A 23,935-nucleotide genomic window follows, 5' to 3' on the forward strand; every position below is an offset into this window, starting at 1 on the left:
AAATCGCAGATGCTATAGAAATGACATATCATATTTATGCTAAGAAAGGCTAAGAGTGTGTGTGTGTGAGTACGTGCCAGTCGCAGAAGTGAGATTTAGTATTAACTGTTAATCTGAGCATTAAAAGATAAGGAGGGAAAAGCTGATTTTTGTTTTCAAGAAACAAAAAAAAAGACAAAATTGTGTCTTCAAAGTATTAAAGGCGATTAAGGCTTTCTTTATTACTTCAAATAACAGTCAGTAGAGAGAAATAGGTCAAATAGTTTGCCGGAAGACGTTGAATCATTTATTTATTATATTAATATTATTATTATTTTATTTTAGTTTTTTGAATTGACTATTTAAGGTCGCTTCCATACTGTGAGATCGATGGCAGCTGAACATAATATATAGTTCGGCCATCTCTTGAGCTCAGCTGCTGAGATTCCATCAAAATCAGAAACCTTTTTGGTATCCAGCTTATTCACGATTTTTCTAATGTATTTCTGTCGGAGACAGTACTGGAGGTGTGCGGCTCAATGTTCCAGGCAAAGAAGGAGATGATTCACTTTGTCATCGATATTGGAGTTGGATGAGAAGAATGACATCTGGAGAGCAACTTTATCTTTTCGACATGTTGAAATACTACCATTTGGAAGATAAAGAGGTGGAAGCACAGACTGATAAAAGTCGCATGTAACAGTTTTTTGTGAGGGATCCGAAGACCATTCCCCCAGACTGTGAGTTCTAACAATTTAGCCCTTTCAAAGTCATAGTTAGCACTGTCAATGATTGTTTTTGTGTTGCGGACTTCAGTGTAGCTATTGTGCGAAATTGGAGTTTTTATCTTAAGCCACTTACAATAAACTGTTATTTTTTTAAATTATTTTGGCTATGAAGAGCGAAAAGTAATAATAATAATAATAATAATAATAATAATAATAATAATAATAAAGAGCAAAAACAGTTAATACATGGGTAAATGAAGTCACGGAAATATCTTTATTTATTATTTTATTTTATTTTATTTTTATTATAAAATATCCAATCAGGAGGGAAAAACTGGCAACAATATCAAGTGATATTGTTCTAGTTTTTTATATATATAGTATGGCGCCATCTACCGGAAAAAGGCATAAGGATTAATTCTTAATTCAGTTTTTGGACAGCTTATTTAAAATGTAGATCCCCCCCCCCTCATCGAAATGTGAATGAATAAGATGAAGGAAACAGGCAAGCAAGTTGGACTACAAAATTGGTAAGACAGCCACAAAATATGAAATATTGCCACAGTGAACGTGTTGTGTAGAATGGTGTAGGGAGGGCAGTGTCCACCAGCGATGAGTCCTTGAGCTGTACGAAGGTGTCACGAAGTAATAATAATGATAATAATAATCTTTCAATTGGGATTACACAAATATTATGTATACATTTCCCATTAGGGAACATGGGATTCAAAATATTCAATCTACCTTGAAAAAAAAAGGGATATTTCTAGGGATGGTCATCCCTAAAGATTAGTCTACGAACTTATTCCTAGACCATTCAGTCTGGAACCCCCTCTTTTTTTTTAACGTATTTAATAACTACCTGCATAACACGTCTGTGGTATTATTGTGTAAGCTTTCCAAACAGGCACTAAATGTTGGAAAGCCTTAAAAAGAATGTCCGTAATTTTAACAAAGTAAAATCATAAAAAAAGTGTTATTTCTAGCAAATAGTTAAAAGGGAGTAAATAAAGTCTTAAGAATCTCATAAAATAACTCAGAAATAAACAAAAGACCAACGTATAAGCTATTAAATTGCTTTCATCCTTCGGAACAATAGCAGAAGATGGAGTCATATGAGTTGTCATAGCAACGAGACGAACAGAAAGAAACGATTGCCAGGATTGAAACAGGAAATGTTATTCGGTACTTCTAATAAAGCCGTAAGAATTTCAAATAATGTCAGAGTACAGCTAAGGTTTTAATTTTTTTAACTTACAAATATTATGTGAATTTTTTCCTTAATTTTTACCGTTAAAGGGTTCTTTTCGAAAGATTTGCATTTTTTCATAGTTTTATAAGATTTGCCAGAAAGCTTCGCTATATTTTCTCTAAACTTGTTAGTTTCACACGTGTCAATTTCATCTTATTATAATTCTATTTGTTTGTTTGTTTTAGATTAATAGCCGAATCAACTATGGCTATGAGTCCAGCGTATTATGTTTTAAATTGCATGCGTTCTTCTGATTGGTTTGTCTGTTGTTTTTTTTTTTGTATAATTCTATACAAACATGTCAATTTCAACGATATCTTGGTTTTTATTTTCTTTCATTTTTTTAAAAATATGACTTCAACCACGAAGGTTGTAAACCTATAGCACATTAATATTGTAAGTGGAGCAAGAGTTTTTTCAAAACGTTTTAAGATTTAAGATTTTTTTTGTATTTTTTATATAATCTAAAACTCTACTTAGCTATCAAACTTGAAACTTTTTTTAAAGCCACTTCAGGCCTTCAAATGAGCTTGCAAACGGCCTCATATTAGGCGATGGGATTTATCTCCCAAACTAAAGCGATTTGTTTTGTTTAAAAAAAAAAAAAAAAAAAAAAAAAAAAACGTAATTTCGCTTTCAATAATATCATCCTAAAAATTTATTTTCCAAGTTCACCATTATCAATTTTCCTACAAATTCATCATCTACATCTTTCTCATATTCTCCACATACCTTATGAATTTTATCTTTATGATATTCTCAACAAACCTCAGTTTTTTTTTTTATTGTGTCGATAAAAAACACACACAAACTAAATGCCATATCGTATTTTTTCTTTTGTCCATCCACTTCCCCCCCCGCACATCCCTTCCAATCCCCTACCGATTAACTATACCTTAGGATCTCCATGTTTTCTCTTCTGCTACTAAAAACACAGTACTATCGAAGTGTCTGAAAGAACGTTCCACTCTTTGTCGTCAGAGGGCGCCTTAGCTTGTTGCCGAAGGGCGGGAGATCGGTAATAATGTAAGGGAACGCGAACTCCTCGCATCATCATTCTCTCTCAGTCGCTAACACAGATCTGTACGGCGCAGATGGGGATGTGGGTGGGGGGGAAATGGTGTTGCTCCATGTGTCACTGGAATCTACAAGCTTATCAGGATAATTTTCATTTCGTTACCTGTAGATCAAGTGAGTATGTTTATTACCATTTATTCTTTAACGACATTAGATAATATATCAAAAATTTAAGAAAATGCGTTTACTCAAAAAAAAAAAAAAAAAAAAAAATTAGGCATTACAATATTAACGGATAAGACACGATTTTTTTCTGGCGTAGAAAAAAAATTGGAGTTATGATACTATTCAGCAGTTCTCTTTCTTAGACTTTATTATTAATTATATCAATACGTTAATATATTTTAGAAATTATACAATAGTCAGACAAAATTGTACTACGATGTTGGTCCCTCTAGCTGTATAAAGTGGAATGTTTCCTATGATATTGAAAATTATCAATTATTTATTGTATCTCTCATGTGTGTGTGTGTGTGTAAGAATGCAAAGACATGACAGAACCTGAAGGATAGTTCCTTAAATGCTACCACCGAATAGAAAAGTCTTGAGTATATACAGGCTGTGCCAAAAGTATTGTAACACCTCTACAAGTATTCCCAGATAGCTTTAATTTGAATTAATTATTATTAGTGAAACATTTCGGACTATGAAAATACCACTGTACTTTCATAGTCCTTTTCATATTTTCATATCTCGCTAATCCGAACTAATAAAAACCGTGCTCGTTCGGATTAGCGAATTTTACCCCAAGAGACAACAATAACTAGCGTTTAAGACAAAAATAACCAGATTCTAATGGTACACCAATTTAATTATTTTTTTCTTCGAGTTCTTTATCATCATCATCATCATCGTCGTCTTCTAATTCATTCTATAGTGTCATATTTATAATTTCTGCATCTGATTTGATTTCGAATTCGCTTTCGGTTCTACCTGTAATCCATTCCTTAACATCTGTTTATGAAATTTCAACATCTGGATTTACATTTTAAACCAAACTATGCACGTTTTGAATTTTCCTCTTTTTGTGTATATTTGTGATTCATGCAGACAATACAGTACGTACCGTACTGTATAAAAAAGCAAACGTGAACACACAATAAATCAAAATAGGCCTCCAGTATAATCGTACAATCGACAGTATGAAAAAAATACTGTACTGTAATAATAATAAAATAAATAATAATAGTTAAAATAATAATTATTAAATAAAAATAATATTACACAAAATAATAATACGTAATAAATAAAAATGACGATTTCTGTTTAAGACATAGATTGTCAAAACAATTTTTTTGAATCGTTTTTTTTTTTTTTTTTATTTCACAGGAAATAAACAGAAAATCTTACGAAACACGTTTCGCTATAATTGCAGCTCATCGGTGATGTTTAAAACGAATTCATGACAATATAGTATTGCTTTGAACGCTACAGAAGCTTTCTACAATTGAATTTTATCGTTTATTATAATTGAAAAAGGATAAAATTTAATTCAAATAATCTTTTAAAAGATTGTACCAATTTATCAGTCTGCCAGGATTGGGTCAACATGACCTGCAAAAACCCGCAGTTACTGTACTTGGAGATTTAGCAGAATTTATAATTTGTAATAATAAAGTGTATATTTTCCTCTTTTCTTTCATTTAATTTTTTATGTAGCTTGTTAGCATATTTATTGCATGTCTCTTTCCGCGAATCTACGATCTTCAACCACAGCCCTTGTAGAGGTTATAATGTAATTCGTTAACTTCGTATTGTTATGTGAAATGTTATTAATTTATGGCGTTAGCAATTTAATAATTACCGTTAAAACTCTTTTTCTTTTAATTAAAACTAAAATAGTTTCTGATAATTATTAAATAATTTCTTTAAATTCTTCTTGAATCGTTTTTCGAAACGTTTCATTAGTATATTAAAATTTATTTGTACACAATTTTATTTTTTATATAAAAAAATTATAGATGAACTTTTTATCGTTATGTGGTATCCTGATATCCTAATATCCTAATATAAGTAGAATCAATCGACCGTGAGATGCGGTGATTGATTTTATATGAGATGCCCATATAGGGTAACGGATGGCAATGCAGAACCAATGAAGTTTAACTGAGGTTCGGCTGTTGCTGTTATCCTGGGTAAATGAGTTCGCTCTCTTAGGTTTTGTCCTAAGGGAGCACTTTGAGTCTCCGGGGAAGATGTTCTCCAGCACGGCCCGCTGAGGGGTACTTGCCGGTGAATTATTTTCCTCGGAATATGAGCGGTTCTGCTCAGTGTCGGGGAGCCCGTAACTGAGTGGAACCAACGCTGAGATTAGGACGGTCTTTCGCCCGCTATGGAGTGGCCTAGAGATCGTCCGTATTTTTGAGATTTCACCTTTGCTTACATAGTCCGTGAGATGCGGTGATTATCTCCGTGTTAGGAACTGTCTCTCAGCCTACCTCCGCCGCTTCCTGGAGCAGGAAAGGTGCTTACGTGGTGAGGAGCGGTTCCTGAGGAGATGGTGCGACCCACCAACCATCTGGCAGATCATACAGGGGGGAATCCGGTTGTGTCTGCTCCTATAACACCTTCAAGTTGTAGGTGTTGGCGCTATCTCGATCTTCCTTCCCGATCAGCGTTTAACCCAAAGGTATGTCTAGTCCTTTCGCAGTTGAAAGTTTTTCTGTCCCCCAGGTTGGGGTTGACCTGAACAAACCCGGACTGCGAAGGCCAACATCGAGGTGGTCCCAAGCCCTTTTCAGGGCGGGGTCTTCTGGGCCAGGTCATCTCCCTTCTTTTCCTGGTTATACTGTTCTGGGTTGGCTCGGCAAACTCATTCCTCTATAGAATTGTCTTCCACATAGTTTTTAGATTTATTTACACTTGTTAAATTTGCTTAGTCTCTCCTTTTTTTTCCTTTTCAGGATTTTTCCTTTTTTAAAGTGAAAAATCAACGACCGTTTTAGAAGTACCCCTGGGGGGTCAACAGCTAAAACAGGTCAGCTGAGGCCTCATTCATCTACTCTACTACTATGCACTCTATCTTTATTTCCTCTACTACTATCTGCTGAATCTCAGCCTATCTTACTCCACAGGCAAATGATGAGATACGTTGAACTCACAAATTATTATTATGCGGTGATTGATTCATTCAATCCAATACCCTTGGAGGGTAATGGATGTCAATGCTGTAGCCAATGAAGTTCTAACTGAGGCTCGGCTATTGCAGTTACCCTCCTGCCATGATCAGAGCTTTAATAGGTCAATAACACCTTATCCCTACACTGTCCTCTACAGATAACGGGGAAGATGAAAAGCATTCTGCTTCGCCCCTTTAAGCCAGTCCCTATAAGGACTAAGGATGTGGTATCCTTTTATGATTTGAAATCTAACAATTCCATGACGCATGTTATTCAGTTACTGTTATTCTATTTACTTTTTAACGTATAATTTAAATTCCACCTATAACTTATAATCCTTTTAAGGTTTAAAGTGTAGCATTTGCCTCAAACATTACTGTCTTTACTCTATTTACTACTCTGTTTTATATAATTTAATATTGTTATTTTGCTATTATCATTTTTTATTTTTTGCTGTATTTTCATTTATTTTTTACATGTCCGGAAATCTCGCTCTAGAGACTAAACATGGAATTACAAAGCCATTTCAGGCCTCCAACAAGCAGGGAGGTGGTCTTGCAGTGGGAAATGAATTTCATCTCCCACCTAAAGATAATCACAAACATCCATACACATTAAGGCGGAATTCCAACTCGCAGCTTGCTGGTTGGTGAGTGGATACACTAACCACTCAGGTTGATATCAGTTAGTTCATCATTTTTAAATGAAATAATAAAGGATAATTCATAGGAACTAATTCATATATGGCTACCGCATGCTAAGTTTAATTTTAGTTGGGTATGATAAGCTATTTCCTTTTTAAATTTAATCCATTTGATAATTGATACGTTTACATATTAGGAATGATAAGCCAGTTTATTTTTACTATTTTAAAAGTTTAATTTAATTAAACAAAAGTATTTGGACACCTTACGTGCCATGCAAATTTCGGATCCTACCACATGCGAATATTCAGTGAGTGTCTGCGTAAGTCCGGTAATAAAAGGAGAAATGTTTAGCACTGTACTCGATGTTAAGACATCATGTTCAGCTGAGTTGACAGACTTCCAACGTGGAATGACAGTTAGAGTCTCATATCAGTTGTCTTGCTGTCTGACATTGCTATCCGTCTTAGTATACCGAAATCTACCGTAACTTATGTCATTCAAAGATGAAAAGTTGATGGTGCCACAGCAGGAAAACGCCTCGTAGGACCACCGATACTTTCTGATCGAGATCAACGAGCTCTGTCTCGGGTTCGAGCATCCAGCACGTCTTCAGCGGCAGACCTTGCAGCCAACCTGAAAAATGCTGCAGGGACATCGATCAGTACTAGAACTGTCCACCGTTGCATTCTTTAGGTTACCATTGCTCTGCAATGGTAACCTAAAGAACTGCGAACAAGCCACGTAAACTCCTTCAACGCCAAACAACGTTGGAACTGATGTCTTTCACACCGTTCCTGTCTTGAACTGTGGGCCGCGGCCCTCTTGGAAGTCGTAAGTTTTGTTGAAGGGGGGGCATGAAATAATGAAAACAAATTTAAACTGTTTTAAGACTAAGTGGATTTTTTAAATCTTAAAAGAAACGTATTTAATTTTTATTAATTTTTATTTCTTTATATATATATATATATATATATATATATATATATATATATATTATGTGTGTGTGTGTGTGTGTGTGTGTGTGTGTGTGTGTGTGTGTGTGTGTTGAATAATATCCGACGACGATCTTTTTCTTCTAAAATATTTAAAATGCGAATATATTTTATATTCACTTCTGCTAGTTCGCGATTTTTCAGGCATTTTGTACGATATTAGTCCTCTGAAAGATGCGAAATAATCCATGTTGTAAACAAATATGTTACTATAGATGGCGCATCCAGATAATTATATTAAAAGTAGTCAGTAAAAGGTTAGAGTTGAATTTTTGCATTTTATTTCTTAAAAATAATTTGGAGTATAAAATTTTCTGGGCATTTCACTATAAAATAAACGGCTATTTTCTAGAATCGTTTGCTGTAAAAGATTTTCAAGGGCAACCGTTTTGTGTTGTCCATTTGTCGTCTATTATTTCCAACGACTTAGTTGTAGCAGATGGAGAAAAAAGTGGGTCAACTTAAGAGCTTCTAGCAAACTGCAATTTTATTTCATAAATTACATTGGATACGTGAATGGAAAAATGCTTTTTCGAGATTTTTCTAGATGCACCACAGAGAGAGATATCTTCAATATCAAAACAAGATTTCTGCGATGGTTTATAAAACGATCCTTACAAAACCCTTTTTATAGACTGCCGAAAATAAGTTCTGAACCGTTTTTATTATCATTTTTTCTTCCTTTTGAATGATTTATTTAGCTTTAATGTTGCTTCATAGTTCATCAAGGGAATTCTCGTTCTAGAATATTGCTCGACCCATTTTTGTTACAATTCCTTGGTGATTTTCGTCTCTCAATTTCTTTCTCATAAGTATCTCTGTTATTAAAAATCACTGGAGGCGACTGCTGGGATGCTCAAGGCCGACTCTTTGTTCATTCAAATAAACAGAACATTTAGCCTATTGTTAAGGTTAAAAGAAACTATTTTTTTTTTCATCAGCTGAAAAAAATCATCCTGAAAGAGTCTGTTTTCTATATTCCCAGGAGTTCTTCGAATTAACGGACATCATTTTCATTTTAAAGAACTGTTTAGTTATTTATATTACAATGGAGGATATTATAGATCCACTCATATTTTATAATAAATAATTTGTGAGTTCAACGTATCTCATCATTGGCCTGTGGAGTAAGATAGGCTGAGATTCAGCAGATAGTAGGAGAGGAAATAAAGATAGAGTGCATAGTGGTAGAGTAGATGAATGAGGCCTCAGCTGACCTGTTTTAGCTATTGACCCCCCAGGGGTGCTTCTAAAACGGTCGTTGATTTTTCACTTTTAAAAAGGAAAAATCCTGAAAAGGAAAAAAAAGGAGAGACTAGGCAAACTTAACAAGTGTAAATAAATCTAAAGACTATGTGGAAGACAATTCTATAGAGGAATGAGTTTGCCGAGCAAACCCAGAACAGTATAACCAGGAAAAGAAGGGAGATGACCTGGCCCGGAAGACCCCGCCCTGAAAAGGGCTTGGGACCACCTCGATGTTGGCCTTCGCAGTCCGGGTTTGTTCAGGTCAACCCCAACCTGGGGACAGAAAAACTTTCAACTGTGAAAGGACTAGACCTACCTGTGGGTTAAACGCTGATCAGGAAGGAAGATCGGGATAGCGTCAACACCTACAACTTGAAGGTGTTATAGGAGCAGACACAACCGGATTCCCTACCCGCCCTGTATGATCTGGCAGATGGTTGGTGGATCACACCATCTCCTCAGGAACCGCTCTTCTCCCCGTAAGTACCTTTCCTGCTCCAGGAAGCGGCGGAGGTAGGCTGAGAGACAGTTCTTAACACGGAGATAGATGCGATCCCCCTCGTTAAGAAGGTGTTTTTTCCTGGTTTTCCAAATGTGGTGCTTAATCACATTTATTAGGAAAATCAGGTGTTTCTTGTTTTTGGTTACTGGGGGAGGAAACTGTAGAAATACTATTTCGGGGAATGTGAGCGCTGGGATCGCAAGCACCTCAGCCAGTCTGTGCCAAACACGCTGTGCTGGCGGGCAGTGAAAGAAGAGGTGCCCTACGGTTTCTATCGCACCGCAGACGTCGCAGAAGGGGTTGCATGGTCGCGGGTTGTAAGCTGATTTTACGAGTTTCACCGGGAGTCTGCCGTAGGCGATTCTCCAGGCTAAGTCCCGGTGAAATGGTTGCCTCCAGCTGTTTTTTATGTTGGTGAACAGCACCTCTTCGTTTGTGCCCAGATCGGGTTTTTCCCAGTCAAAGCTGTCAAAAATTTTCCAGTACAGCTTGTTTGGGCTGAGCTGAAGCACTCGAACTCCATCCGTTGCCAATTTTTTAAAAAGTTTACATATTGTGTAGTACCACTCAGGCACCGTCTCTGCACATGGTCCGGCGTGGCCAGTAATCCCGAAGTAGGGTAGGAAAAATCCTAAGAAGTATTTCATCAGATTGCCGGAAGGGTGATTTGATGCCAGTGCTTTCCGTATGGTCTGAGCAGCGTTGGTTAGGTGGCAGTATTTGAGGATTGGCAGGGCGAATCCCCCTTGTGTGGGGGGAAGATGGAGAAATGCCCTGCGCACCTCGTGTTTCCTGTTGTTCCAGAAAAAATTAGTGATATGTTTGTGAATGGCGTTGTCTTGTGTGTCTGTTATGTTTGTGAGGTTAATGGTGTGCAGTAACATTGGTTTTAGGACTGTTTTGATAACTGTTGCTCTACCTTCGAATGATAGGTAGTTGGGACTGAAGGGTTTTAGTTTTTCGCAACACATGTCTATTAAGTGTTGTGTTTGCAACACTGGGGTCTCTAGGAAGGGAATTCCTAGTATTGTTAATGGGCCGGTTGTGGGTTTCAGACCATACGGAAGACTGGCAGGGTCGAATTTCCCATAAATTTTGATTCTTGTTTTTTCTGGGTTGGTGTGAAGACCACTGAGCACGCTGAACTCTCGCAGTATGCCGAAGAAGATGTAAATCGATTCGGAATCCCTAAGGGTTCCGACAATGTCATCGGCATATGCGACAGTTTTGCTCTGTTTGGAGCCTAAGGGTAGCGGTATTCCTCTTACTGCGCGCGTCTCATCAATTTTTTTTAGAAGAGGCTCTAGTACTAAAGAGAAAAGAAGGGGGCTAAGGGGGCAGCCTTGCCGAACCCCTCTGCGTATGGGAATGGGTTCTGAAAGAAACCCATTAATCGCAATGTGCGTTGTTGTTTTACTGTACATGCTTTTGATTGCTTCCCTTACGCAGGCCGCCACTCCGACTTTCTCTAGGATATAGTGCAGGAAGTTGTGCTTTGCACTATCGAACGCTTTATCTAAGTCTACTGATACGAGTGCAAGTGGGAGTTCCTTATTCGTCACAAAGCGAAGAAGGTCTCTTATCAGGAAGAGGTTGAGCGCCATCGATCTTCCCGGAACTCCGTATACTTGAGTGCTGGTTAGCACATTCCCAATACCCAACTTCAGACGGTTACAAATTACTCTTGCGAATAATTTGTAGTCTGTGTTGGTCAAGGAAATGGGCCTCCAGCTGCCCATGCTATTTAGGTCTCTCCCTTTCTTGGGGATGAAAATTGTGTACCCGCTAACGAAGTCAGCAGGCACGTCACCAGTGAATAGGAAGCTGTTGAATAGTGAGACCAGGATAGGCAAGATGAAGTTCCAGGCTGAGCGATAGAGCTCAACGCCTAGCCCATCCAGGCCAGGGGTTTTCCGTAGCTTAAGCTGTTTATAGGCTCGAGTAACCTCTTCCGAAGTGATTGGTCTCTTTTGAAGAGTTCTGAGGTGTTCAGGCATGTTGTCAATGTTCCACACTCCGAAGTCGCCTGTCTCCTCAGCTTCGTCGGAATAGGTTCTCGTGTAATGCTGGGAAAATTGCCGCAGGATGTCTCCCGTGGTTGTTAGTGTTTGCCCGTTAGCATGAATTTGCCGAACCGCTTTCTCATCTTGTGCTGCTATGCGCTGCCGGTTATAAAAAGCGGCCGAAGGTGTTTCCGCCTGCCGGAGAAACAATCTGGTGCGAAAATCGAGCTCGGCGACTTTTTTTCGTCGAAGTGCCTCGAGTTCGATTTCCACGGCTTTAATAAGCGAATCGCTAGGAATACCGTTTCTCTGGTTAGCCCGGTACCACCCTAGCTCTCGGTACAGCTCTCTCATTTTTTTCCTTTGCGCGTGAGCTCTTTCTCTGGAGATGTTTTGGAAGAGCTCTTTTGCCTCGGTTTTGAACTGGGCCCACGCGTCCCAGTCCCAGTGGGCCCTTTTCCTTCCTTCGCATAGCAGCTGCAAATCCTTGCTATAAATTTTGGGGAAGCTTGGAGGCATTTTCCAGGGTCCTCTCGATGTTTCTACGACCTCGGGTAGTTCGATGTTCATAAGAACCATTTTATGGTCTGTTATCGAGCTACCAACCGCTATATGCCTGACCGAGATAACTTGTGGCCCAAGGTTCCTGGAAATATAGAGGCGGTCTAGTCGCGTTGCGACTCCCCCGCTCGCCCATGTGGTTCCCACTGTGTCTGGATTATGTTCCCTCCAGATGTCGATGAGGTCGACATTATCACAGCAGAGTTGCAGTTCCCTAGAGCCACCGGTACCGGAGTTGATGTTGCCACCAACTTTGTCAACTCTTGCGTCAGCGATGCAGTTCCAGTCCCCCCCGGCGATGATATACTGAGCCCCGTGTAAATAGGGTTCTATGGACATGAAGAACCCGCTTCGCTGGTGGGCGTTGTTGGGGGCATATACATTAAGGAAGCGGATGACTCTACCTCCAAACTTCCAGTCTATAGAGACTAGACGTCCTGCAGCATCTTTCTGTACATTGAAAAACCCGCCTAGAATAGGCTGACGAATAAGGATTCCCACCCCCCTCGCACAGCGCTCTCCGAAACACCAGAAGCTCTGAACGGGGAAGCTTCTGGAGAAGTTTTCTATGTCCCAGTACTGATAAAAATGCGTCTCCTGAAGAAAGAGTACATGAACCTCATGCAGTAAGATTAGGCTCCAAACAGCGCGTTGTGCATTGACGGAGCGCAGACCGTTAATGTTGAGAGTGGCGACTCGAAAAGTGTTGTTCATTTTAGTGGTGTAGTTATAGGGCGGGACAATTAGAATTTTAGTGTCTCTTCGGTAACTATTTTGATTAGTGCTTGGTATAGCGCTGTGATGTCGCAGTCATGTAAGCCCATATTGGCGGCTAGAATGGAGTTTCTAAAGGAGTTTTGTTCCTCATTTAGAATATCTGGCACGGCAAGTTTGTCCCATTCCAAGCCAACACAGGGTTTTGATGAACCCTTTGTGTAGTGGGCATAGAAGTGTGGCTCGCCGTTTTTCTCTATGGCGTTGTGGATTCTTTCGAACCCGTCCTGGTCTTTTTGGACATGGTGGAGAATAGTAGCTCCCCCTGGAATTATTTTAGGGAATGGTGCTGGGGTGGGTTCTGTTCCTGTCGTGGGGAGGGTAGTAGGGTTTACGCCCATAGGCAACCTATTTAACGAAGCTTGTTCGTCTTCTACCTGTTCCCTTTGACGTTTTGCTGTAGAGGTGTCCATTTCCTCTGTGGCAGATGCTGTGGTTGTATCTGCGTTCGTGGTGGTGGGGGGAACGCTGGCTGTTGAATTTTGGCTTCTGTACTTTTTGGTTTTACCCAGTGATACTTGTTTGAACCCCTCTTGTTTGCCACGTTTGGGTTGGGCTGTTGATATCGGTGGCGGGGGCGGGGTGGGTATTTTTGGTGGTTCTGTGTTGTCAGAGCTAAGGGGGGGAGGAACGGGAAGTGGTTGTATCGCACCCCCCATTCGTTCTGCTGCTGTTCTGTGTTGACACACATTGTAACTGTGGTCTTTTTGGTGGCATTTCTTGCAGGGGTTGGTGCAATGTGGTAGTAAATGGCCAGATTCGCCACAATTGCTGCACTTGGCCCTGGCACATTCTGCTCCCAGGTGTTCGTGGGAGCCACACCTGTAGCATTGCTTTGTGACACCTGGGTAGTTTACCATGACTTTTTCGGAGCCGATGGTGACAAAGTTCGGAACAGGAGTTTTCATCTCCATTGTGAAGATGACCACTCCTGATTTCCAATCCGGGTAGTCGACATCAGTGCCCCGTTTAATGTTCTTAATTGTGCCCCATTTAGCGAATGTCTTGTGGATGACGTCGTCGCTATTTTCTATATATTCGAGGGGGAACCTGTCAATTTTTACCGTTCTTAACAGGCTTCCCACTAAGAACGGAGTGATTTCTACGTCATTACATTTAAAACCCTCCAGCAGTTTGTCCCTAGTTGTGGTGTTTTTTACCACTACCTGGTATCTCCCTGCCCCGAAGGGGGTAAACCCGTAAATGTTTTCGGAACCTACTGCCTCACAAAGTGCTTTGCAGATATGTCTTTTGTTTAGGGCTGGGTCCGTTTGAAAACCGACCGTTCTCACCCTAGGAAGTAGTGAAGACATGTCGGTCTTAAGTTTGGCCACGGCCAAAAAAAGAACACACACACAAAAAAAAAAAAAAAGGATATAGGATCTAGGGAAGAGAAGGATCGTGGTGGTAGATTAGTAAAAATACCGTAGGACAGGAAGGTTCTACAAGCAAAGAGAGAAATCCCGTAAGAACAAGTCTTACCAGCAAATCCTGTAGCTTAAGCCTAGCTACTAGCAGAAAGAGAAAAAAAAAGGAGTGAAAGGAATCCAAAAATAGAAAACAATCTTACCAACCACGATCGATCCGGAAAGAGCAGCTCTCATAGAGGGTCGCGTCCGCTGAATCCTGGAACTTTACTAGGGAATCGTCGACTCTAAACAAACTTCCTTGAAGATCAAAGTTTTGCCAGCGCCAGGTAAGTATTTTATAGCCAAATATATAGAAACAATTCTTTAAAAAAGGTTTCTGAAATTAACAAAGATCATCTGAAATATATAATCATCTGAAAGTATAGAGTTAAAAGGTTTCAATTCGTCATAAGATATTAAAATAAGGATACTAGAAAAAAAGATACTATAATAAAGTAAAATTATAAAATATATTATAGACGCATCCATATTTTATAGACAAATATCGAAAATATTTTAAAATATTTTAAAATATTTCTACAAAAGACCTTATGAGACTATAATCTTTCGGCATCAAAGTTACTTTGCACTACTTAAAAGACAAGTCCAATTTCGAAAGTTAAATTCTCATAAGTTCTCTGTAAATATTAAATTTAAACCTTTAAATTTCCTTTTTTGACTATAAAATATAGCTGGAATAATAATATCCTTCATTTTAATATCTTTTACATCCCAAATTGATGCCTTTTATGTTTGTAGTAAGTAAATCTATCTTTAGAATTTCAGGACTCTCTTCCAGCCGGTCACTTATTACAAACTTCCCCTCAAATAAATTTTTCCAGGGGTAAAAATTCACAAAAAGCGAATAATGTTATATTAATATTTCGTTTTATAATATAAAATTAGATATATTATTTTATTTAACTGATGCTAAGTTAGCCGGTTCAAACTGTAGTCTCCATGGCTCGGTAGGTTTCGACAATGTCTTTAGATGGAAAGAAATGGGAAGTTATAATACTACATTCTTATAATATATATCACTCTTCCATTAAAGACTGGATGGAACTCCTTTTATTTGCATTCCCGAAGTGGGAACGTGTTATATCTGTGTTCACGAGGCATCTATCTGCCTGTGGGAAGAGAACAGCTGAGTTACTGGTAGAAAACATGTCCCTGCCATCAGCGGAGAGAATTCACTAACACATCTTCAATTGCCCTTATAAAAAGGTTCTTCGCGTACTAGACTACATTTGAATCCGGGTCTTTCTGAAAAAAAAAAAAGGCATTATCTATACCATTGTGCGCGCGTGAATGAAACTAACAGATAATAAAACATGTTCATGCGCTATCTCATACTAAACATTGTAAACTTGTAAACGCCATTGGTGTCGTTAAGGGATGAAGAGATTAAATTCGATTTACGAATTTAAAGTTGGATAACGTAACTCTTACGTAACTCAAGGACTTCCTGTATTTATATCATAAAATATATAAGACTTAAATATATATGATATTTTTTACTAATAAAACAAATAAACCCATCACATTTTGCCACAGTACGAATTACTGAATTGAGATTTACCTCCTATCATTTTTTTTCCAACACTGAGTTTGTCGATCATCGTTCTGGTTTCCTTCTGGTTCTCCGATTTTCTGTAAAGTTATTTAAAGTATGAATTGGGACGATTTTTGGAGTTTATGTCTTAGCCTTTCGAGATGGACTCAAATATCCTGGTTAGTGAATACTGATAATAATTATTATATGATAATATTTCATTCCCTTCTCATCCATCTTTAGGACGGGTTGAGTCCCCTAATGAGGAGTTTACGACGAATTAATGCACCCGACTCGACACTCCTCTGCTGCATCCCCCTATGGGCAAGTATTCATGACTGTAATCCATGTGTGTGTGTGTGTGTGTGTGTGTGTGTGTGTGTGTGTGTGTGTGTGTGTGTGTGTGTGTGTGTGTGTGTGTGTGTGTGTGTGTTCACGGGGTCGGTTTGGCTGTTCTGGGGAACGAAAAACCAAAGTTTCCAGGTGAAACTCCCCACCTCCGTTTGAGACCGGCTAACTCACCTTTCGAAAGAGACGAGATAAAGGTTCCTCACATCACTGGTGGGAATCAAACCCAGGTTTTTCCGACCAAAGGGCTTCGTCTATGCCGACTGAGTTACTGAGGTTCTCTTCAAAAACATATAGCTCATAAACTGAGTTAGAACAAAAACCAGATTTTTCGAACTAAAGTTCGAATCCCGTTTAGAAAAAGAAAGAGGAGAGATCTCCCCCCCCACCGAAAGACTAGATTTTTCCTTTATGAAACAGACAAACCTTCCACACGTTCTGGCAAACTACCATCATAGCAAAAATTTGATTTAAGCAACCTGTAATAGGGGGAGCAAATATATCTACTTTTAACACTTATCTTACCCAACATTATCAATATTCTATAAGTTAAAACATTTGCCGGGTGAGATGAACATTACAGAACATCTGAAGAATCCCTCGTAAGATCCTTCGCTACGTATTAAAATGCGTTTGTTAGTGTATTCTAGATTTTTCAATTTCTTGTGAGAAAAACCCGGGGCAAAATTCATGCCTTTTAAAAGAAATTCGAATTAAAACCGAAGTCAGAAACTTATGCAGATGACTGACCGACGTTTATTTTCGTGTATGAAGGGTTAAATACTTTAATTGCAAACAAATTGGTAGTTGCGAGTGTTTAAATGCATCCTTGTGAGATCATCTCTGAGGTGACCAGCAGTTCGATATACTCTAGAAGACAGGATTAATTCGGTAGCGGACCTTTCTCTGCGACCACTGTTTTTAAATGACAGGATCAATTTTAATACAGCTCCCCCCCCCTTAAAACTTTATTGTTCTCTCCTGGATTATCCTTTCATCTCAGGGTATTAACAATTGTCTACAAACGTCTTTTTATATCTGCTATGAGAATAATTCATACTGCAAAGAACAAATAAATAATTAAAACATCCTTGTATACTTTGAGATTTTCAGCATCGAATTCATTGAATTGATTTATTAAACGCACTTGTTCTTCCTTTACTCCACACTGGGGTATCAATTACTATTTATACATCAGCTGAAATCAAATCATAATTTATTTGTAAATAAATCATAAATCAATGTAACCAACAATCGACTAATGTAGACCTAATCATAAATCAATCAATTTAGGTATCTCATCCAGTTCAGTCATAAATCAAGAATAATTTGTAATCATAAATCAATAATGACTTGTTTGTTATCTTAAATCCCTCAATTCACGCATGCTGTGTCCATTTCAATTATGAATCAATCAAAATTCGTTTATAGCCAAATCAATCACTGTTTTGTTAATTTTAAATGAATTGCAGTTATTGTAATGATAAATCAATTATAAGTTTCGTAATCCTAATTTAATCATATTTCTGATTAAATTAAAATTTTAATCATAAGTTTCGTAATCCTAAATCAATCAAAGTTTCTGATCATAAACTAATCATTAGTTTCGTAATCTTAAATCATTCAAAGTTTCTGATCATAAACCAATCATTAGTTTCGTAATCTTAAATCATTCAAAGTTTCTGATCATAAACCAATCATTAGTTTCGTAATCTTAAATCATTCAAAGTTTCTGATCATAAACCAATCATTAATTTCGTAATCTTAAACCATTCAAAGTTTCTGATCATAAACCAATCATTAGTTTCGTAATCTTAAAATCAATCAAAGTTTCTGATTATAAAGGAATCATTAGTTTCGTAATCTTAAATCAATCAAAGTTTCTCATCATAAACCAATCATAAGTTTCGTAATCCTAAATCAATCAAAGTTTCTGATCATAAACTAATCATTAGTTTCGTAATCTTAAATCATTCAAAGTTTCTGATCATAAACCAATCATTAGTTTCGTAATCTTAAATCAATCAAAGTTTCTGATCATAAACCAATCATTAGTTTCGTAATCTTAAATCAATCAAAGTTTCTGATCATAAACCAATCATTAGTTTCGTAATCTTAAATCAATCAAAGTTTCTGATCATAAACCAATCATTAGTTTCGTAATCTTAAATCAATCAAAGTTTCTGATCATAAACCAATCATTAGTTTCGTAATCTTAAATCAATCAAAGTTTCTGATCATAAACCAATCATTAGTTTCGTAATCTTAAATCAATCAAAGTTTCTGATCATAAACCAATCATTAGTTTCGTAATCTTAAATCAATCAAAGTTTTTTGATCATAAACCAATCATTAGTTTCGTAATCTTAAATCAATCAAAGTTTCTGATCATAAACCAATCATTAGTTTCGTAATCTTAAATCAATCAAAGTTTCTGATCATAAATCAATCATAAGTTTCACAATCGTAAACTAATCATAAGTTTCGTAATCATATTTCAGTTATCTATTCAAATTTTCAATTACTCCCAACAAATCCAAATATCGTTTTATTATTATTATTATTATTTTATTTTTTTCAACTCGAAATGATTTTCTCTGTCAAGTACCCTTGGGATTAATTCCTTCAAATCAATCAGCCAACTGCTTAACGCATCTTTTCTATTAGGACTTCACAATGTGGTTAAGTCATCCAAAAAGTGTCTAAGAAATTCTGTTTTCTAATGTCCGCGGAGAATAAGATACAACATCGAACACAGCACTCATTGAACAAGTTTCTAAACACATCCCGAAGTTTGTGAGTGGCAGTTGGATAATCAATATTCGTCAAGTACTGTTTAAAAGAAGTCTTCTTGACAGGCTTACTTCCAGAGAAAAAATATCTCTTCAAATTACTGCATTTAAACGGAGCCGATTTAGATAAGAACATGACATAAACGAACAAGGGGCTTTGTGGGTAAGGAACGGCGAAAATCTTTTAAGGAGGGATGTCGTTCCAATCGTTTTTCTTCTAAAGATGAGGGATTGAAATCTTAGCCCTAGTCAATATGGTGGAAACTGTCCATCGAAGTATTCACGAAGAAAATAACAAACGATTCTCGGCATAGCTCACCAAACTTTATTAGTTTAAGTATTATTCTGTTTGTCCAAATGAATATTGCAGAAACATTCGATTCTTTTGAATTGTAAATTGATCACTCGAATTTGATCAAGTTGGAGTTCTTGGTTTTTAAGGATTTTTTAAATATTTTATTTTATTTATTTCAGGAAATATATTTATGTATTTGATGTAGAGGGCGACACATGTTATAAGTTATGCCATATTTTGACTTTCAAACACTGGATTGGTCAATATTGTCACGTGATTCGTCATCTATTAAAAATCACTTTGTTGGAGTATCTTTTTTGATGGCTTCTGACTAAACATGTCATCGGCACGCGGAGATATGAATAAAACATGAGTTTGCTAACAGAAATTAGTAACGCGTTGTCCCACTTTTTGACAGTAAAACCGGCTTCAGAGTTTATGATATTTTCTGATAGGGAGTCTACTCTTTTAAACCACTAATTCGCTCCAGTACCATGGCCGAGCTATTCAGTATGTTCCCACAGACGTTCGGATTCAGGTTGGAATGTGTGATGGCCAATCACAGCAATTTTCCAATGCCGCTGTCTTTAAACCACGTGCTTATAGTTGTCTGTGACAGACCTGATCATGTGGGTAGGTGTGAGGGTCGGTAACGTACAACTGTCACAATATCAGATGTGCCCTACTCTTCTAGACATTGTCTGTTATTCAAGATAAAACACCACACATCGTTATTCTGGAATCTCCAAACACGCAGACATCCTGGTTGAATTTTAAGGATGGTTGTTGAAGGTTCTAAAGTGTCTTGGTCTCTACAGCAATGTTTTCGGATTATGTAATAAATAAAATTTTAAAAAAAAGGAAAGAAAACCCTTAGCTCGCCATTATACTTACTTCTACTACAGGTTTACAGTTTTTCATGATAGATAGAATTCACTTAAAAACAAAGTAAAAAACTCTTTTCCAGGCATCTGCCATACCTTAATACGTCCACGTATGGGAAATCATTTCAATTGCTTTATGATGAGAGCATTGTCTTAATATCATAATATATCTTAGACGTGGTCATATCCTAATATAACACATTTATCACCTAGAGGTCTGCGTGATTTGGCCCAAGCATTTCTGAAGCTTTGCATGATTTAAATAATTATACGACTGTTTGTAACTATCGCATTTTCAACCCATTCTGTGCGGTCTAACTGCAAGATGAGGTAACTACTCATGTTAAGGAGAATGGGTTGTACCTGCAAGTCAGTAATTTATAGCTACGTGGTCATACGTATGACACATTTATTTCCTGAATTTTCTAATGGTGTGATTATTCGGGAACTTGTTCTAGATAGATTATGCGTGGCACTGTTTTAAACCACCAGGCATCCAATAAGTAGAGTGGTGGTTTCACATCGGAAGGTGAAAATCATCTATCATTTAAAGACTCTCACAGAACATCCACTTCAACGCGAAATTCAAACTCGTCGCTTATTGGTTTGAGAACGAAGACATTATCCTCTCAAAAAACCAGGTCGGTATCGTAAATGTAAATATTTTCTGAAGTGACATCCGACTTATTTCCCTTGGAACGCTGTTAACTGTCTTTCCTTGTACTCATTGCTACAAGATGACTTCCCAAACAACCACAGTATTCTTTATAAATCACAAAATTTACATATCTTTGCGAATGGACAGTGTACGATAACTTTTGGTAAAGTAGTATATATTAAGTTATGAACTCTTGGCCTTTGTGCATTTGCAGGGTGGTATTATATTGGACAATGAAATGCATCTCCCACATAAAGACATCCACAAACATTCCTACTTTGGGATTCCAATCCACAGCTTCAAGAACGAATTTGATAACCACTTGGCCATCAAGCCACGTGAGTGTACACTTGTCCTTACATCATCAATATGGCAGTGTAAGTATAAGGGATTAGCTCTAGAAGGTCTTACCGATATAACTGAGGTGTTGTCTTAAAGACTTAGACCGCTATTCAAAGGCTGTGTGAGAGCCAAGTTTATCCAAAAGATAGAAATCTGCAATTGTAGAGAGAGAGAGAGAGAGAGAGAGAGAAGAAAAAACGTTGAGAGAAGAAAAAAACATTTTCGTGCCGTATATATATATATATATATATATATATATATATATATATATATATATATATATATATATATATATATATATATATATATATATATATATACGGCACGAAAATGAGATTTGTTTACTGTAAAAAGAACTTAGCACATCATTAGAGTTTCAGGTCAAATGAGGAAGTGAGATCTTAAAATGCAAATACAACCTTATTTATTTTTTTTTTTTATTCAGTCAAGATTCGCTTGGAGATATTTTCTTAGAAAAGAATACGAGAAAAGATAAGTTAACAAATCTTAAATAATCATTTCCTTCTCAGTAAACTAGTATTTAATGTAAATATTTCGAAAAGCTAATCCCATATAAGAATTGTTTCTTTTTCTATTTTTGTTTTATAATCTCCGTAACAAGCGTCAAAATAGAAATACACCTATTAGCCAAGCAGACAACTTTGTCGTTTGCTACGTCAGATAACTTAGCTAACAAATGCTATTACGTGACGCATTGCAGACGACCACATCAAAAGTTATTATTTTGGAAAATAATTGCGAAGCGCATCATAATAAAATAAAGTTGGAAAGATTTCAAACACGTTATCATATTATTCGTGAAAAATATTCCTTGGAATTTACGAGTAATAGTTTTACACTAAACAAAATTATGTTTTGTTGGTAATTTAATTTATTTACACTCAGTCGTTATATTTTGTTGCCAAAATTAACAACCATTTCAGCTTAAAAATCATTGACTGTTAAGAATTAAATATTGTTCATTTTTAAATATAAAAATTTAAATTTAACAGTTTCGGTTGATAATCTTTGCTTTATATTTATAATAGTGAAATATAATCAATTTCTCTATGTATTTGTATTTTGTTCCCTCTATCGATTAAAAATAAATGAAATAAATGTAGTTCCTATACTGTCCGCTATGGCGCTCAATACCTAATAAAAAGAGAACTAAATATTTTACAATACTTTTTTTTATCACTGTTAAGTCAATTAACATAATGAAAAGAATCTAATTTTCCTATCAGCTTATCACCAGTTATTTCTAAATTAATCTGTTATGTGCTAGAACTCACACTTCGGCCTTTTAAAGCTAATTTTTCACGTTTTTTTTTCTTTTTTTTCAAATCTTTTCATTGCCTTTAGTTGTAATGGTCTGTTTTCTCTTTCAACATTTATAGTAAAAGACTTTTGAAGTAAATTTTCTAGAAATATCCCATAAATCATTTTAGTATAATTAGAAATTCCTTAGAGTAATTTTCTTAAATGTTTTCGTTTTGTAAGTTCTAATTACACATCCAGTAACTCATTTCTTTTTTAATATATTCATAACACAATAGATAAAAGTCGTCCATTCAAAATGCCTTTGTATAAATAAACTTCGTGCATTAAACACATTATCTATTTATTTATAGATAATGTGTTTAAGCATCCACGCGTACAGATCTGTTGGTGATGTTCAACGCATGTGCGTGGTGGTCTCGTGTTTGCCATAGCTTAATTGCAGTTGAATAACAACTCATAAGTTACTGATGAGATTTACATTCGTCTAATTAATGTTAAACATCATTTTCGTGGATTCTAATATCTTCCTGTCCATCTCACTGCAGTAGCATCCTGATGTATCCCATATTACTAGGTTTCTAGTAGACCGGTTGTCGTTAAAATCTGCAGAGTTTAGTACATGACTGGACAAAGCTGAGATCTTAGATTTTTGACATGCAATAACCACTAACATGTTCCTCTATACGTTGTTCTATGGATTTTTCTGCTGGTCCCTAATATCTAACATTGCAATCACACTAAATGCAATAAACACCTGCTTCAGCTTACTTTATTTATCTTTCACTGGACAAAGAAACGATATCGTTGTTTTGTAAGAGGACTACGTCTCCATAAGTCCTCGTCTGCCTTTGGTAATTTGTTCTGTTAAAGGCCGCAGACGGCGGCAGTTTATCGTCTGTCGTGTTTTGTTGAACTCTTGGAGACTGTTGAGCTGAAGCTACTGATATTTGTATTCTAGAAGAGGAGACATATTGTTTGTTTGACTCCGACCAGCTGTTTTTTGGGTGTTGAATACATCCTCTATAATTAGCTGGGTGAGGGCCACTGCAGTTTGCACCTTTAGCTGGGGTGGTTTTTAGCTTGGTGCAGGTGGGTGGCTCTCAACGCATTTTGAACACTTGTACTCTGCTTTGCACAACTTCTAGCCATAACCAAACGTCTGGCACCAGTAGCACGGTCTTGATGAAGCCCATTCCCTTAGAAGTTCTGGGCTGATTTTTAGACCACAGATCGATGTCAGGTGATAGATACGTTTGTACGTGTGATGGATCTCCACCAGGACTAGTGGCATCGGACTCTTATCCGCTGTGGTCATTCTGCTGACCTTTTTTGGTGGTGGGTCTTTATAGCAGAGATCTGTGGGTATGTCATCTGATACACCTCAGAGAACCACCTTCAGGTTCCTCTTCGAGCTGAGGTAGAAGTTGTGATAGTGCACACCTTTGGTGTCTAATTCCTTCATGAGTCTTCGGTGCAGGACCGGATC

At 37.1% G+C, this 23,935-nt stretch overlaps 1 protein-coding gene across 1 annotated transcript in view; it reads left to right on the forward strand.

The window, feature by feature from the left end:
• The first annotated feature begins 3,048 nt into the window (after positions 1-3,048).
• LOC150100020 (diuretic hormone receptor-like) overlaps positions 3,049-23,935 on the forward strand; it is a 335,961-nt gene continuing 315,074 nt past the window's right edge. The window contains exon 1 of the mRNA XM_090403216.1: positions 3,049-3,150. The gene's annotated coding sequence lies outside the window, so the exon portion shown is untranslated. The remainder of the gene's footprint in view (positions 3,151-23,935) is intronic.

Source organism: Typopeltis vanoorti, chromosome 13 (assembly GCF_054136105.1).
Source record: "Typopeltis vanoorti isolate ZY-2024b chromosome 13, IOZ_Tvanoo_1.0, whole genome shotgun sequence".
In the NCBI taxonomy this organism is placed as follows: domain Eukaryota; kingdom Metazoa; phylum Arthropoda; class Arachnida; order Uropygi; family Thelyphonidae; genus Typopeltis; species Typopeltis vanoorti.